Source organism: Pezoporus wallicus, unplaced genomic scaffold (assembly GCF_028554395.1).
Source record: "Pezoporus wallicus isolate ANWC-B61680 ecotype Strahan unplaced genomic scaffold, APGP_CSIRO_Pwel_v1 scaffold_6445, whole genome shotgun sequence".
Taxonomy (NCBI): Eukaryota; Metazoa; Chordata; class Aves; order Psittaciformes; family Psittacidae; genus Pezoporus; species Pezoporus wallicus.
The window spans coordinates 2,623,727-2,641,913 of NW_026641753.1; positions in this window are offsets into that span (position 1 = coordinate 2,623,727).

Genomic DNA, 18,187 nt, shown 5'->3' on the forward strand with positions numbered 1-18,187 from the left:
ACTGGAGCCAGGGTGACTGAGATGTCAACTTTCACATCATTTTGTGTTTTCATAATAATAACAATTTCAGTTTTTATTTTAAAAGTCCAAGTTTGTAGCTTGAGCTGTCAGAAAATGCTTGAAAATAATTTAAGTCAAATTTAGGATTTGAGGGCATGTCAGAATTTGAGAATGGTTGGAGAAGGCAACTTGCATTGATAGTTACAGCTTTAAAACTGCCATGCGTGTGTGTGTGTGTAATTTGAAAGTGTGCTAAAGTCACTATGGAAGATCTTCAGGCAGAGAAGTGCATAGCTCTTGGTCTATTTTCCTAAGAGAGTTAAGGGCTATATTTCCACCATTGAATTCCACAGTCTGAGTCAGACTGGAATATTGGGGTCTCTCATTCAGCCTTTCCAACTTTTATTTTTTATTTATAGAAGATACAGATACACAAATAGTCTGTGACAGTCATTGGGACTGTGCAAGCCACCAAGCTGTTGCCAAGTAGAAAAAAAGGAATTCTGCAGGTGCAAAACCTGGTTCAAATGATGAACTGCCTCCAGTCTCAACACTTTGCTCATTCCCATCCCTGTGGGCAAATAGGATATTTTTTTGAACCCTTAATCTACAGCATGGAATAAATTTATGTAAAACTGGCACAATGAGGGAGGCTTTTAAGATGTAATAGGTATATCATGGTCCTCTCACATTCTGTGAAATTGCTTTACAGCCAGGCCATAATCGCAATGACAGACATGCTTGATTGAGTTTTGTCTCTCTGTTAATGTATGGAGTCATTTGCAGGTGAAAGTGAAGAGCTGTGTATACCTGTGAAACTGGGGATGCACTGAAAATTTATCCTTTTAATACTGAGCGTGGAGATTCCTCTGTGTTATTATAGGAGTGTGTCTTTGGAAGCTTCTCATTATAACCGTAATTTATTTTTTAGTGGTTTTCCCCCATAAAGTAGTATTAGAGATTAAGGAGCATATATTTCAGGTGATAGTGAAAACAGGCAAGGTACTGACAAAGCGAGTGCGTGAGAGATGATAAAGATGACTCATTTCTCTAATGCACAGGGTGAAAGCTTAACTGAAAGGGTGAACAGATGAGAGGCATAGCACAAGTGGTGTTTTACTGTCAGATCCTGAAAAATGTCTTTTCAGACTCAGAGGAGTTCTGCCCGGGCTCTCCCATTATGAGTGCAATTTTTTGTACATGAAATAAATGGGTGACTAGGGCACGGGTGGCCTTTCACAGTGGGATGAGTAGGAGAGCAACACTTTCCAGGCAGGGTTTGACTCACAATAGCATATACCAAAGGAGCCAGGAAGGGTGAATGTGTCCTTTGCTGGTGCGGATGAGCCAAAGAGAGGTATGATAAAGTGGGGAAAGGTTATTTTGAATCTGTGAGTACTGGAAGAGCTCACCAGGCCCTAGAACAGTGTGTGAGGTTAAATCCACCCTTTGCAGCACTAGAAGGACTTTTATCCCCCCAGTTTTGCACAATGCGATGTCTGCACGCTGCTCCTGGGGCCTTGTGTGGCTGCAGTCATCCTGTGCAGAGGGTTCACATTGCCTCTGTGAAATGGAGATAACAGCCCTTCTTATCTACAAGGCTCCTCTCAGATATCAAGATGATTAAGAGCACGCATTTGTAAAATGTGCCTCAGCACCTCTTATTATTGATGACAATGATGATTTGGAGCAGTGAGTCAAAGTGAGAAATCAAAATACAAGGTGAAGCAGTGGTGAGAGAGCAGCTCCAGTCACCAAACCCTCTGCCATGGTTCTTGCTGCCGGGGCTGCTTTCCACCCTTATGGAGGGATCCTGCCAACAACCAGCTAGCCCTGGTTGCAGAGGGGTCAAAAAGGTTGTGGGTGCTTCTCGTGAAATTGTGACCATATGAGTTGGTTCCCTCACCTGAGAAGGGGTGTCCCCTCAGCTGTGTGCAGCGTGGAGCAGTGCCAGAAGCAGATGTTGGGAGGTTGAACTGGGGAGGTGGCTCTGCCATCCTTGGGTGGACCCTGTCTGACTTTTCCCCTCTTACTTTGAGGAAAAAGAGAAAGAGAAAGTGAAGGGAAACAAAGACCACTTTGACATAGTGACTCATTTTTATGGTCAAAGTCCGGGTTCTCAGGCTCCCTGCTAGCTCCCCTTATCTGCACCCAATTCCATGCCCAGTGAGATGGTGACTAATGGAAGATCTGATCATGTTTCTATGAAAATCAGTGACAATCCTTCCCTGGTACAGGACCAATCTTCTGCAGGGAAAACGCTTCTTGTGAGCTAGCAAAGTTGGTGGAAGAAAACAAAAAAATCTTGAAAATCCTTTGTGGTGATCAGCTTTTAAATTTAGCCATCCAGATTTGATCCAATCTAAGTGGAAAATTGTAACCTTTGCTGATAAGCATGATTCTGTTCAGTGTGAGGTGGTGGGTGCTCCGGATCTTGTGGGTTTGAACCTAACAGGGAGGTTTGTTTGTAGGTCTCGTGTTGACTAAGTTCTCCTCTCTCATGTAGTATTCCTGTAAGGGAGGATATTAAGATGATCCTCACCTTGGGCCCTTCAGAAAAACTGCCACATTTGACATTAGGAGCAGCCTTCCTCACATAGTACATTGCTGCAATTAATTGTCTTGACACATGATCAGTACCTAGGGGCAAGGATGGATCGTTCTGTTGATTGGGCAGGGTTGTGTTATTAATTGTATGAACTGGCTCATAGTCAAAGGACACAAACCAGTGGCTGTCGTTATTGTCACTGTGGGACTGGTATTTGAAAGACCACAGGAGATTTGTGGCAGGGCCATGCTCCTTTGCCACCGCAATATTATTAAGGTTCTCTGACTGCAGCTCATGAGAAATTAGTCTTTAAACCTGATCCTTCCACAACACCAGGTCATTTGGCGTTTCTGGTCCTGTGCAGCACCCTTCCATTTGCTCCAGCTTGTTTTCCCTCTTTGAACAGCCATGGCATCTGGCAGACTGCACAGCGCAGGGACTTCTCCCTGGCTATCAGGGAGCAGGTTGGGAGATGGTACTTAAAGACTGAACTGGCTGGCCTTAAGCCCTTCTGAAATGACATGATGCCCCATTTAGAGATTTAGTTCCATTTTCTGCCAAGCAGTCATTTTGAAAGGAAGTTCATAAAGGATGTTGTAAGATTTAGCAGAAGTAAAAAAAAAACCAATAATAATAATGGTCATACCCTGTCATTTATTCTCTCTGCATCCCATGTGGTTGAAGCAATTTTATGGCTGTTGTTGCACTGTGCAGAATCTCTTCTTGATATTAATTACCAGACAATATAATGCAATTCAAGCCTTACATCCTCCACTGAAATGAATCCTGAAGTATTTCACTGCTGATTACAGGCTGTACATACCAATGAGGTCTTTGGAGAGCATAGCTGGGCATACAGGAGGTGGCCACAGGTGGGGAGGAAGGATGGTACCTCAGAGGTAATCACAGCACCCACAGGGTGCTGAATGCATATAGGTGAAGCTGCTAGGATGAGGCCAAAGAAAAGTCAAATGTCCTGGAGTGGGAGGAATATGGATGTGATACGTCATGATGATGGGGTCAAATAGTAAGGTTTTCTTTAGATGGATGCCATTGGTGGTGCCATGCAGCACCCGCAGTGTCTCTGCTAACCAGGAGGCATTTCCATCCATGGCACTTCATTAATGTTCATTCTCTGTTTCCAGGCTGTGCAGGCTCTGACAGGAGCAGTTGATGCTTGCATGCTTTCAGTTACATGTTGTGTGAGCAGCTCACACATTCGTTTCTAAACCTGTCTCACATCTCTTCAGCTGCTGGTGGTGGTGGGTTTTGGCGGTTCCCATGGTGGGGAGGCACACAGCCTTGGGTCAACCATCCTGCTCCCAGTGCTACTCTAGGAGGGCTTGCCCAGCGCCTAATGGACTGGCTGCGTGTTGTTTCAAGCCGTGCTACCAGAATTTCTCATTTTGACAGCATCACCCTCCGCTTTCATTACATTAGAACTAGAAATTGTACGTACCAACTTCTTAGAATGACACCTAAAAGGAAACGCATGTTATGTTACATGCCGTTACTAGCTGCCTCAGGCTCCAGCAATCTTTTTTCCTGCCAGCATTGATTCATTAAGCAGCATGTGGAAATATAATAGTGGCTGGTATTAGGTTATATCCCCCTTGCTAACCACACTCTAATTTTTCTTCTTCATTTTTACTTCCAGTGTGCTGCGTTGTTGTAATGACGAAGAAATTGTAAAGGAGAAAAAGCACCTACTGAATTCTTGCTTTCTGGCTCATGCATTTCCATGAGGCTCATGTGTTTCACTGAAAGGAATTTTATATATTTGAAATTCAAAATGAAAGACTTCTTGATCTAAAAATTATCTTCATTTACTTGGGATGTCAAACTGAAAATAAACTTCTCAAGTTTCAGCACATTCAAGAGTAGCAGGCCATTGTAATCTGATAATGTACACAGATGTGCAGCACCCTAGAAACCTTATGTAGACTAGGCAGGAAAAACAGGAAGATAAGCCAGATATAGAAGAAAATAGCCAAAAAAGGGCATAATAAGAAATACAGCATAATATGCTTTCTTCCCACTGGAGAAACCCCATTTCAAATAACAAGAGCAACCCTGTTTTGGTTCAGCTGAAAGCAAGTTTTGGTGCAATCAGAGGTGGTCCAGTGTCATCTTTTGCAGAACGTGCTAAATTGTTGCATCGCATTGGTTTTCACAGGGGCTGAGCTCTTCACTCCCCATTGTGTAGACATGCAACACTTTGTTTTTTCAGTTGATCATCTTTGCTCTTGTGTCAAACCTCATACCAACAGAATCAAATCTCAACAAATGTAAAGCACACAGTGTAAAAAACAAGGTGTGAGACCTGTTTCCTGAGGACCACTCAGTGCATTCAATGGGGTATGGAGAGGCCATCACACTGCACAGCTGAAAAGCTACCTGGCACCATAGTCAAGTGGGTTTGTACATCTTGCTGAATGGTGTTCTCAGGCAGTTGCACAGAATTCCCTTGTTTTCTGATTTTTGCTCTTCATTTCACCTGTGGTGAACAGTGCAAGGCAAGAAGTGACAGAAAAGCTCACACTACCAGGAGACCCAAAGTGTCTCACCCTGTACAGCTTCTGTGGCTTGAACACTATCACTAAAGGCTTCTTTTATTTAAGCTTGGGAAGCTCTGCAAAGGTGGCATGCTGCTGGACTCTGTCGGATACTTCTCCAGTTGCTCAAAACGCTGCAGGCATGTGGTGTTTCCCTGGGCTCCTGGTGGCCCATGCAAAGGGCAGTGATGGCCCCTCTGCTGTCTGGGCTTGCAGGAGACCTGCCTGCATGAGACCATTCTTGTGCCTTGTGCAGGGGTGTGCCAAAGGGCTTGGAGCTGTAGGAAATCCTGGTGCCTCAGCCACCCATGATGGGGTTGAGGGCTCAAAGGTGCAGTGCTTTGTGGGGAGGAGGGCAAGAATGGTGGAGAAAATGAGGATGGTGTTTCCCTGCCCAAGCTGATGATGATCTTTCTCTCAGCAGAGGACTTGTTTCTACAGCCATTGCAGATGACTTCTTTCAGCTGAAGTCTGACGTCAGACCCTGCGGTGTCTCGATGCAACGGTGAGCAGCTTGGCTTGCACAGCTCATAGCAGTACCTCACCAATGAAATCCAGCAGCCCCAGTGCTGCCACTAGTGATGCTGGTGCCGGGGAACCAGAACTGGTTGTTCATTCACCCTATAATACTTCTTTCCCCCTCCTATCACAAATGATCACCCTGCCCTGCTTCTACTCACATTCTGAATTTTTAAACACCCTCAAGTGCTAATGACTTCAGAGCTGCTCCTGAAAAAACCCTGAGAAGATTAAAACTGCAGTAACCATGATATACTCATCTGTAATAAAAGTCAAGTGCCCTGTTAACCAAATACTTCATAATTCAATTTAAACTCTGCTATGACAAATTTTCTCTTTTGATGTGGACAAAAAAAATATTTTCAATTGATGATGCGTATTTAAAATTCGTGTTTAAATGATTATCTTAAGATACGCTTATGACAAAGGAAAGATGTGTGTGGGTGCTCGGGGCAAGTCGAGGAGAGACACATTCTTCAAAGTAAATATATTACTGTTTTTACCTATTATGTTATCGCCAGTCATGTATTTTATTATTGTTAATAGTTAATTTGCATATTAATATTTATTATTGGTCTTGCCTGCAGAAAGATTCCAGGCTCTGGAGATCAAAGGGAGTGCTGACAAGCTTGTGTTGCTCCATGAAGGCAGAGGTAAGCTTCAGGTCTGAATTTAAAACACCACTGAAACTAAACTGGAAAGACAACGCTGAGGACTGGTGGGTTTCCCCATGTCAGAATTTCCCATAGTGCCTCTGGTGCTCTGGGTGTGGATGATGTCTTCTTGTATTAATTTTTATTGTAGGCAGTAATTTGTGAATAATTTCCTAGGTAAAACAAAGGTTGAACTTTTGAAGCAAATGTACTCGACATGACCTTTATATCTCTTAGTCACTGTCAGGCTTCACTGAGTGCCCTGCACCTTGACATTCAGTAAAGCAATAAAGAAACAAAATGTACTAATGTAACCTTTATAAAAATATTTAGAATGATAGTTTAATCTCCCACTATGGTGTTAAAATAAGCTCAATAAACTTCGGCAGTAAATTACATTCAGAAGAAACTCAGTTTAAATGACATTATGGTTACAATAGCCAGAAAATTTTGTCCTGAACTGCTTCAAGAAAAAAAAAACAACCCATGTTTAGCATGGGGCTGTTGACCTTTCCAGTTTTGGGATAATAATTGGACAGCTATTCAATTTTTGGTAGCTAATCTGGAACCTTAGGTTCTTTCTTCTCTCATATCTTGCCCAAGGAATCAAGAAGATGGACATCTCTCAGCAGCCAGAGCAGATGAGTATTACATATTTGAGCCACAGCACTGTGTTTAATTTCACTTTTATAAAAGATCCGAACCAAAATGTATTAAAAAACTGTTAGAGGGGAAGATGAAGAAATGAAACGAAAGAGTGGTTTAAGATAGCTTATAAAGTTGTTTGATAGCAAAAATAGTTTCTTGGTCTTCATATAAAGAGATGTGGTTTGCTGGGGCATTATTACAGATCAGGTTGTAAAACCAGGCTGAGGTTGTGGCTCTGGAATACCTACTCCAAACTGAAAATGCCATAGGTTTGTATATACAAATGCACAGTAGAAATGAGTGCTGTGTGATGACTGAAATCTGCATATGAGATACAGGTTATTTAGAAATGTATATACAAGACTATGTATTGCAGCTTACATGGAGGGATCTTAAATTATTTCACAAACATATATTTCTCAGCATTATTTTACCCAAAGTGGGTTCCTTCTTTAGTTTGTGGTGATACAGCAGTCTTCATCCATTGACCTGGATGCAGTTTTCATCTCTGTTTTCTCTAACTGAACAAAACAGATTTGGTCAGGTGAGGGAAATACCCCCAGCATTGGCTTGGCTGGTTGTTTTAATCCATGAGAGGTATTGACATTCTACTTGTTCTCTTGCAAAATAAAATCCTTCTCCCATAGAGCCAGCCTTTGATTGCCTGTAGTGCTTAGATAGAGCTTGGAGAGGAACCATAAAAGTACTTTGATAAATAGGCAGAACTAAAGAAAACAACGGTGCCTCAGCTCTTCTCGACCTCTCCTGCATCTATGCCTGCTAAGCCCAACTGCAGTATATCAAGGTGGAAGGGGACATGTTGCCTGTCATGGGGGAAGTGCCAGGGAAGCTAAATACAGTGAGAAAATACAGTAATACCACCATCCCAGCTAGACCAGGAGCTATTACTGGAGGACTGACTTTATTTCTTTTAGCTGTCTGGAGGTTTCTGTTTCTGTGAAGCTGAGGAGAGCACAGTGAAGGTGTGGGAGGTAATGTTCTGTGAGAGGAAGAGAGAGGAAAAGCAGAGTTTGTGCTAACAGGGAGAATAAGCTGAAGGGCCAGAAAAAAATCTTGCCTCTGGGCAGTAAAAAGGTGGATGCACATTATATACTAGTGGGTACTATTTTCTGGAGAAATGTTGATACCTACTAGCAAGTGATCTGGTTTGTAGTACTAAAGTCTCATGTTGTTCCTGATGCTGCTCTAGGCTTAGGCAATTTCATGTTTTCTCTATAAAGAAATAATCTTCTGAATGAGTTTTACTGTATAAATTTCAGTGAATGTAATTTAAAAAGGATTCAGTAAGACAGCTCTTTACTCCTTGTAGGAAACTGAGAAGTAAGAAGTCAAAAATTAGTGATCTGGTTTCATGTTATTAGATTTCCCCTGATCAAGGCAGCAGTGAATATACTGTATTAATAGAGCACCAACTATGTAGAACAAATGGATTATGATGTCTTTTTTTATGATGGTACTATAAATACTTTGCCCCTACATACCTTTGCCATTGGAAGTGAAGAATGACATTTAAAGAAAGCACATAATCTTATCTCCATAAACGTTCCTTTCACCTTCTTGTAACTAATTAGGAACATGGAGACTTCTGTTAAGCATCAGACCTTTCTTCTTGAAGATTAAGGTAGATGAGTGTGTTACAGATGCTGAATCAGAAGGGGTTTCATGCCTATGATTTATTACTACTACTTTGACCTTAGTCAAATTGGGGGCATTTATACCCTCTTACAAAAGACATGACTTGTTTGAAGGGGCACAGCTGACAAGAAAGGAGTGGGCTAAAAATGTGATACTTCATGAAATTATTTGACCTCAAATGCCTGGAAGTTAAGAGGAACATTTCCACTGTCTTGTAATCTGGACATGGCTCAGCCAAGGGAAAAGCACACATTTTGTGGGTTTTCTTTTCTTTTCCTTCTGTTGAATGAAACATGCTGTCTAGAATGATCTCATTTCTTGTACTTTAATTTGCTTCTCCCTTTTTCACTCAGTAATTTCTCAGTTGATGTTCAGTTATCACAAAGAAGCTAAGTTTACATCTCTGAAATTTTTTAAAGACTGAGGAGATCTTTGAAAAGTTATGAAAAGGAATTATGATGCCCTGAAGTCTGCCAGGATTATCCTACTGTCTCTAAGAACTAATGAGTGAAAATATTGTGGGAAGAACAGTAAAGCAAAAGTTTGAACAACACAAAAAGGCAAGTATTATATGAAATATTTATATAAAAACTAATTAAATGAAAATGCAATCAGAATTGTACTTCGTTTTTAAATTTGCACTACAAAATCTTGGTGGGGGAAAATCCTCTTCTATTTGATGAAGAACTCTGAGCTAGGAAAATATCTCAGAGAGGAGATTTCTGCCTGTTTTAGCTGTCAAAGAAGAGCAGGAGGTTGAATTCAAACATCTAAATTTAGCAGAAAAAGAATAATGTGCCTACTACAGCCCATAGTGGGAAAGGGTTGGCACTTTTTCCTCACTGGGCACTTGGGCAGCAGTATGGTCCCTGACTGACCTGTTGCCACTGCACTGCTCCTGCCCAGTGGGATGGGGTCTCTCCGGAGAGCAGGTCACTGCAGCCTGGTGCCTGAAAATGTTCCCGAGTGCATCCCTCTGTAAGCAAAGCTGTAATGTGCTTTTTGGCCAGCCCTGAACGTGCTTATGAATACTTCATAGTAAAAGCTTCCACAGAGAATATAAAAAGCAATTAAATCTTAATGGCCTGATGTTTACATTTTTTTGAACTACAGGTTGCAAAGCCTGAATGCAACGTTTTCAGACACAGATAACTTTTTTGCTGTAAGGAGATCTGTGATAATCACTGGGTAAAAAATTTATCTAACTGATCTATTCTCTTATTTTTTCGTATGTATTTTCCTTGTACCACCAGAAGTGAGGGGTTTCAGTTGTATTTTAGAGGACAGTTCCCCCAGAAAAAGAAGGGATATGAGCTCCCAGGGAGAGGGGAGGATGATAATGCTGTCCCTAAACACCATCAGGGTGCTTAGACACCATCCCCATGGGAGTCACAATGGTTACATACATTAAAAATAGACACAAGTGTGAAGTATTTCATAGTTGGTTTAAAGGAGCCAGTCCCACAGGCAGCAGCCTTGTGGGAGGCTCTGTTCTTTACCCTGGCTGGGTCTTGGGACCCACCTCATGTTGATCTGCTAACAACCTTTCATGGGTATGTTATGTCCTGTCAAGCAGCAAGTTTCACTTCCAAATAAAATTTCCTCTTTGGAACTCAGGAGGATGAAGTCTTTAATGCCTCAAAGATGCTCCCCACAAGCCACTGCCACCTCAACTTTGGGTGTAACCCACAGGCCAAGAGACCCATCAGGGGAGGCAAAGGTAAAGGCTTTCCTTTCAGCCTTGCAGACTCTGTGTCTTGGTGCCATTTTAATTTATTTTAAAACAGAGTAGCAAGCTACCACATGCAGTCTTCCTCTTGTCCATCTGGCTCACCTTGACCATGACATGGAGGGTTCAGCCATGCTTGGGACACAGCTTCCCAATCTATGTGGCTGCCCAAGTATGCCAGCCAAGGGAGAAATGGTTCTCTGGAGACACTTGCATGAGAGCGCTGGCTATCAGGGGGTACCCATCTGGTATAGATTGAAAGCAGTGACCTAGAGTTTGGTGGATCCTCTGCTTCACGCAGGCTTCATCTGCTTTGCTTCTAACCTTTGAAAAACCCACATCTGCCTTAGGGAATGGCCTCAAAAGCACAGAGCTGTGACAATCATATGAGAAGTAAGAGCCTCTCTTGGCATGTAAATATTGTTGTCTTGGCCAGCTCAATTTCATTTGCTCTTTTCTCCACTATATTTGATTTACTCTGCAGTCAATAGTGAAATTAAAAGGACATGGGTTTAGTCCACCCACAGTCTTTCACTGTGCTCCTTTGGAGATGCCAGATCTGCAGGGCTCTGCTGATCTTGTGCTATGCATCGTACAGCGTGGGAAGGGTCTAAACAGAAGTCAAATGCTGAGTACTTGCCTAAACAATGCTGCTCTCCAAAAACACATGCTTCTGCCCAGAGGAGTTTCACCTGCTCTTGCTCTCACCCCAAGCAAGACAGCTCTACTGCTCATGTCAATCAGAACGAGATTAGAACTTCTAATCACTTTACTATCAGTGTAGCTTATGAACTGATGGTACAGCCTGGCATTGAGTTCAATGCACCTTTTCTTTCCTAGGCTGAAGCAAAGTAATTCTATTGCAGTCTTTCACCAATGGGAAAAGATAAAGCTTAATGAGTGAGTTTTTCAGGATCTGTGAGAAAAGAAAGGGAAATTGTCGTGGTTTAAGTGCAGTCAGTAACTCAGACCCACACAGCCCACTCATTCACTCCTCCCCTTCCTCCCCACTCCCCCATTCCTGGAGGGACAGGGAGAAGAATCAAAGGAATGTTACTCCCACGGATTGACATAAGAACAGCCCAGTAACTAAGGTATAACACAAACCACTGCTGCTACCACCAATAATAATAATGGTAAGGGAAATAACAAGGGAAGAGAACACAATACCACCCGTTGATACTCAGCCTGACTGAGCAGTGAACCAGCCCTTCTGGGTAGCTCTCAGTTTACATCCTGGGCATGACGTCCTGTGGTATGGAATACCTCTTCGGCCAGTTTGGGTCAGGTGTCCTGTCTCTGCTTCCTCCTGGCTTCCCGTGCTCCCTGGCAGAGCATGAGGCTCAGAAAGTCCTTGGTCAGACGAAACATTAACTGAGCAGTAACTAAAAACATCGGTGTTATCAGTGCTGTTCCCAGGCTGGAAGTCAAAAACAGGACTGTACCAGTTACTAATAAGGAGGAAAAAATGACTGCTACTGCTGAACCCAGGACAGAAATTTAATACACACAGGTGTTTTAAAATACATAAGCATAACATATGTGTGTGTGTGTGTGTGTGTACAGACATCGTCATCAGTTCTGAGGTGTTTTTTTAGGACAGAAATGTAATTTTTCATGTTGCTGTGATATAGGCCAAAAAAGCATTCTGTGCCTAAAATACTAAGGCAAAACTTTCAAAGAACAATTAGTATAACAAGAACATGTTCATTTTTCTCATTGAGATGGTGTCTGTTTTGTTGACAGCCTGGCTTACAAAATGAACATGCAGTGAAGTCCGCTGCTAGCCTGCTCCCTATGCAAAATATTCAGAGTGAGAGTGTGTGTATTTCCCTGTACTGCACAATGTAACATCACCACAATAGATTTTGAGTGATTCATTACATGAAAAATCTCTCTGCAGTGCAATGCGAGAATGCGTGCAGGGCAGTACTGAACTGTCTGCTGTTTAGTTTAAACTTAGCTAAGAAACCCTCTAAAGCCTAAAACTTAAAAGAAAAATAAGATATTTATCTGTATATTTTCCCTTTGTGCTGTTATAGATAGATTTATGATTGGAATCTGAAAATGCTAAAAACTCAAGCTGGAAACAGGAATGTGCACACAGCACATTTTTATTTTACCATGAGCAATGTTTGATTTCAGATGAAGCAGTTTGTGCATCACCACAAATTGATGGTGTATGATGATAAGGTGAGTCCAGGCATAAAAAAAACCCTGGATTGTACAATAAACTGGTCCAGTTGGGAACAAATGGTGCATGCTGAATTCTGTATTTACAAAACTTCAGCACTGTGTAGTTTCCTTCACCCTACAGTTGTGTACTGGGAAGGAGAGACTTCAGTATAAACTGGAGGTTTGTAACAGGAAAGCAATTCAGTATGTGCTTCCAGGACAGTGGAGACCCTGCACTCCTTGTGTGCATTACTGACACCGTGAGAAGAGGCTGGGCACTGCTGAAATAGATATCAGGCAGATTAAAAATTCACAGACAAGAAGGATCGGAGAAAGCACTTTACCCTGCGTGTTTTCAGAGTTCAGTGAAGCCTTATTAGAAAAAACAAAACAAAATATTTGAGAGGCAACTTGACTTCAGAGAATAAACACTTACACAGGGAAAAAATAATGGGTATCAAAGGGCTTTTTAACTTAGCTCTGAAAAATATAATGAGATCCAGAGGATGGAATCTGGAGCCAGACAAATTCAAATTGGAAACATGACCTACATTTTTAATAGTGGGTATGATTAACCAGTGGAACAAAATACCCACAAAGTAGTGGATTCTCTCCTCTTGATTGCTTCAAATCAAGACTAGATGCCTTTCTAGGAGATAAGCTTTAGTCAAAAATAGTTTTACTTTAGTCAGACACATGTTACAGAGCTCAATATAGAGGTAACTGGGGAAATGTAATGGCCTGTGATATCCAGGAGGTCAGGCCAGATGGTATAATGATCCCTTCTGGCCTCAAACTCAGTGAATCTCAGAATGAATATAAATGCTATCATCTGGATGTGCATTTGAAATAATTACAGGCAGAGATTAGACATGCAATTGCATATGGTTCAGGATTGGTAAACCTTCCTCCCCTCCAGAACAAAGGCCTTTATTTATGCCTAATTACATAGTGCTGTTGTAATTCAGATAAATATCCGTTAGGAGCTCAGATGGGATGTCAGCAAATCAGTTTTAACTACTGTGTGTGTATTGTGTGGAAATGGAGTTTCGAAAGCTTATATTCAGCTCCAGACTTGCTTGCACAGGAATGTTTCCAAGAAGAGCTCCAGCATGGACATTTACTCCACCCTGAAAGCATCATTACATGATTTTGCCCTGTCAACTTTGAAGTTGATTTAGTTAAATCATAAAGACATGGAGGTCCTGATCCCCAGAGCAGCTGGGTGCCTAATGCATATGACTACCTGTGCATTGCTGAATTTTATAGGAAACGTTGAAAGAGTAATAGCAGAAAATAAAAAGGTGCAAACTTCTATGAGTAGTTTTGCTCATGCTGACATTATCGCAAATGGCATCTCCGCTTAGTAATGCACAGGCACCTGCAAAATAGCCAACTATTGCAATGCTTCTGGAGAAAGAAGTATGAAATATTAACTGTTAAAACAAACCACACTAAAGCACAGGTAACTTTTAATATGAATTTCCCCACGTTGTATAGCTTTCAATTTTAGTGTTATCTCGTTCATAAAGCATTCAAAACAACTGCACAGATAAGCAGTGAGACCACACAGAGGAAATTATATTGTTAAAGTTCGGTGAAATGTCGTCATTTATGGTATGTATGTATTTACCTGTGCTCAGAAGACAAATGCTGGTGAGTATGAAAGAGTTTCATTCATAAAGGTCCCTAACTCTTTGTATTCTCAGTCCTTCCCCAGAATCAACCCTGATCGATGGCAGCAAACACCCAATTTCCAGGTGATGAGAGTTTATTTTTTCAAGTTCTGAGGATTGAGCAGAAATTCTCATAGTAGCTAATGTGCCACTTGAGGACTTAATATTCTGAGATAAGGAGATCTTCCCTGGGCTGTATGTTAATTTGAAGGGGGCAAAAGCCTGGATCTGCAATCACCTGCATAAGTGCCCAAATGTTTGAGCAGTTCTGTGCAGTTTTACAGCTTGGTCTTGCTCAAAGTGAATGAAATCTGACTAATGTATGCATCCTGGAGTATAAAGCTAGAATCCTCACCTGCATCCCAACTTTATTTATTATAACCATCTTTCTTTTTTCCCCCACCTTTTTCCCCCAAGCAACATAAATAGAATATCATGACTAACATGGAGGCTGTAAAAATATGTGCAAATCTGTGAACTAGCCAAAACTTTTTTGAATTCTCTCTCTGTATTGATGCTCAGAACCTTACAGCTAATGACACATTTACTAATTGTAGGCTGCTTTTTCTAACCTCTTTCATTTCAGCTCAAAAAGGGATCATGATAATGGTGACTCTGCAGGTACTCTGTAAAATAACCAATTTTTGCTGAATCTCAGCATTATTTTCTTATGTAAAGAGCAAGTGCCTGTCTGCAGATACTATTTTATATAGTTGTTCTGAATATCTTGTTAGATTATACTAAAAATGAACGTGACACGAAATAATGCAAATCATATTTAAAGTTAGCTTTGTTTTAATGTGGCATTTTGCCAGTTAAATAGTTTTTTTAAAAACGTTGCTATAGCTGCTGGTTTTGAAGCTGCTTTTTCAGTGCTTCTGCAGGGATGGCATTTATGATAATACTGCTGTCCCAGCAAAACTACCAGTACAGGTATTTTACTTTTTATCTTGCTTTATAGCCCTTTATACAAGGCCTTCCTATTACAGTTCTGCTGTAGCATTAATTTTATAAAGGTCCTGAAGGTTATTCTTATTTTCAGTCAAATAACAATATCCAAGGATTTTAATGATGCTCTTGCATTTGTGTTATAATAGTCAGAATTATTATAAAATTCAACAGTGTATGAAAATGTCATCACAAGGGATGAATGAAGCAACTCATCTGAAAATGAAAATCAGCCCAAATCTTTGCAGGTGTTCGAAAGCTTAAGGTACTTTCATTTTGTCTCCCCTACCTCCACTTCTCAGGTACTTCTACAAGTTCCGGTGCCTGAAATATCATCATAATTGATTTTTTTTAGACAAAGGAAGTACTCAGAGGTAATTATCTAAACTTGAGTACAGCATTTGGTACAGCGCCATGTGGGAAATTGTTAGTTAAAATGGGAGATTAGTAGTAAGGAAATTGAAAAGTGAATAAGAAAGTAGTAGGAGTTGATGATCAGTACAGTTGAAAGGTAGTAGAGCTTCCCAAGCGTCAGTCTTGGGCCTGATATTGTTTAACATTTCTTATTAATGATGATCCCATAAAAAATAAGCATGTGCTAATGGAATTTACTAGTGACATAAGGGAGGGAGGTACTGTCACTACAGAGAAGAATAAAACTCTCATTTAGGAAGAACTGAATGACCTTGAGGACCAAGACAGGTTAAATTGGATGAAATTCAGAAGGACTGGAGTGCAAGTTCATGTATCTAGGTCTTGTTAACCAGGTTTCTATTATATCTGTGGGCTCATAGGTAAGAAAAGAATAAAGAGGGGAAAGACAGAATGTACAACTCAAGGTGTTTTCATCAGAGTATTGAAACACTGGTAACAGCGTATGAGGCACATGTTAGAAATCAGCCAAGATAGTGCATGCTATTCACAAATGATTCACTTCATTTTTGGTAAGCTGCCAAAAAAGATGATTAAAGGGACCATGGAAAGGGAGAGCTTTAAGTGTGAGAGAGGTTTGGCAAAATGAAGGTTGAGGGAGGCCACTATAAATACCACATGGGCATAAACTCCAGGAAGAGAAACCATCTATTTAAGCTAAAGGACAACAGTGGCACAAGAACAAATGAGTATAAATTGGTCATGAATAAATTTAGGATGGGAATTGGAAGCTGTTTTCCAAGCAGCAGAATAGTGATGTTCGGCATTTGTTTTCCAGTTTGAACAGTGGAAACAACAACAACAAAAAAAACCAAGCTACTTTTAGGATGGAGTATAATGAGTTTCTGAAAGGGATGTATTTGGTTAAGATTGCAGGGAAGTAGACTTCATGACAAAAGAGGTCCATGCAGGCCAGTCTTTTTAAGCCTGTTTTTCATGAGAAAATATTTCAGAGCACTTTTAAGTACTTCCTTTCCTTCATGTATCTTTTAGATAAATTTTTTATAGTACACTGCAGGGACTGCTACCTGGACTGATGTAGGGAAGGCAGGAAACTCTGGTGTCCAGAATATGCTGAATACTCTCCAAACAAAACAAGAGAAGTATTCAGCATCCTACAGGGCAAGGCTTAGGATGCTTAAAAATATCACCATTTTCAGTAGAAGACAATGGGAACTAAGTCCAAACAGGAGCAGCACCCCATTGAGGCTTGATTCTCTATTGTTGCTCATACTCCCCTGAGCCTGCTGCTCTACTTTGTAGTTTGCCTTCTCAGCCCCACTGCGCATAAGCAGCAGTAAGAAATAGGATGTCACACAACACTTCAGATGCGTAAGATTAAAGAGATAAAAACCAGAGCAGTTAGTTGAGTCTGACTGAGTGCCAGCACTGCAAAGGTATAGTGAAGATGGCTTGGGGGAGAAGGGAGAATGGAGGATTTCCCCAGCTTTGGTGGTGTGGTCCAGAGCTGTGCTAGCAGTGCCACAGTTTCTCTCTTCTCAGCCCAGGAAGCACCTTTGTCCTTTGGTTTGGTTTATCCTGCTACATGCCTCAACTCTTGCTTAGTGTGCCTTGTTCCAAAATGCAGTAGTGTATACTCAATGCATAGTCAATGTGGTCATAAAGGGATTTGTATGGAAGACTGCACTTCGGGGTTCAGTAGCTGGAGTTTTACGGGTTCCTTACCCACAAAAGCAAAATTAGGTGTTTACAGCTCTTTTATAGTAGCAGGTACAGCTTCATCAAAATCCTGGGCTGGACTGGTAATGTGGTGACTCCCTTATTAAGAGAGCATCTCATAGTTAAAAGTTTCTTGATTTTCTACCTATGCATTAGTTGAAATCCAATGAGTGGGACAATGAGATCCGCAGAATTGAATGATTCTGTTTTTTTTTCTTTTCAGCTAACTACACACATACTTTTTCTGAAATCTACTCCTAATATTGAGAATAGGTGAAGAAATGGGAAAGTTAGATGAAATCCCCAAAGAGTACAGGTAGTTTGGAAAAGGAGAAGAAATAGTAGCAGCTTTACGAGAGAACAATGCTTTGCTTACACCTTGTCACCATACACATTAATCACATTTGCAGTAGGCAGCAGCTCTCCTTTTTTGTGCAAATACTTTAAAAACAGGTTTAAAAAACTGAGCAGGATAGCTGAGTCCCCAGGTTCACATAAATGGGGTAACGAACACCTGCATTACAAGAGATAAAAGCCATAAACATGGTGGTGGAAGCTCTCAGTCCTTCAGCTGAGGTTTTCTGCTGTTTTCTCAGGTGCAAGGCAGGGGGGCAGCCACTTGCTGAGTTCTCTATGCAGGGCAAAAGGTTCACAGTACCTCCAGAAGCTGCAACTTTGCCCTCAGTGACTTTGGTGCAGAGCCCCACGTGCGAACTACTCTGCGGCTCACTGTCAGAAATGCCAATCCTTCAAAAAGAAGAGATAAATCTAGTTGAAAAAAAAAAAGATTTTCAAGGAAAAACGATATTAAAGGTCAGAATTGAAAGGCATGGACTGTGAAATGAGCGAAAGAACACATTTTGGTTGATTGAAACTCAAACAGAGAAGTCCTTATTTTTGATGTTTTTTTTAATTGAATTTTTGTTCCTGAAACTGAAGCAAGTGAAGTTCAGGTTAGATGTAAGGCA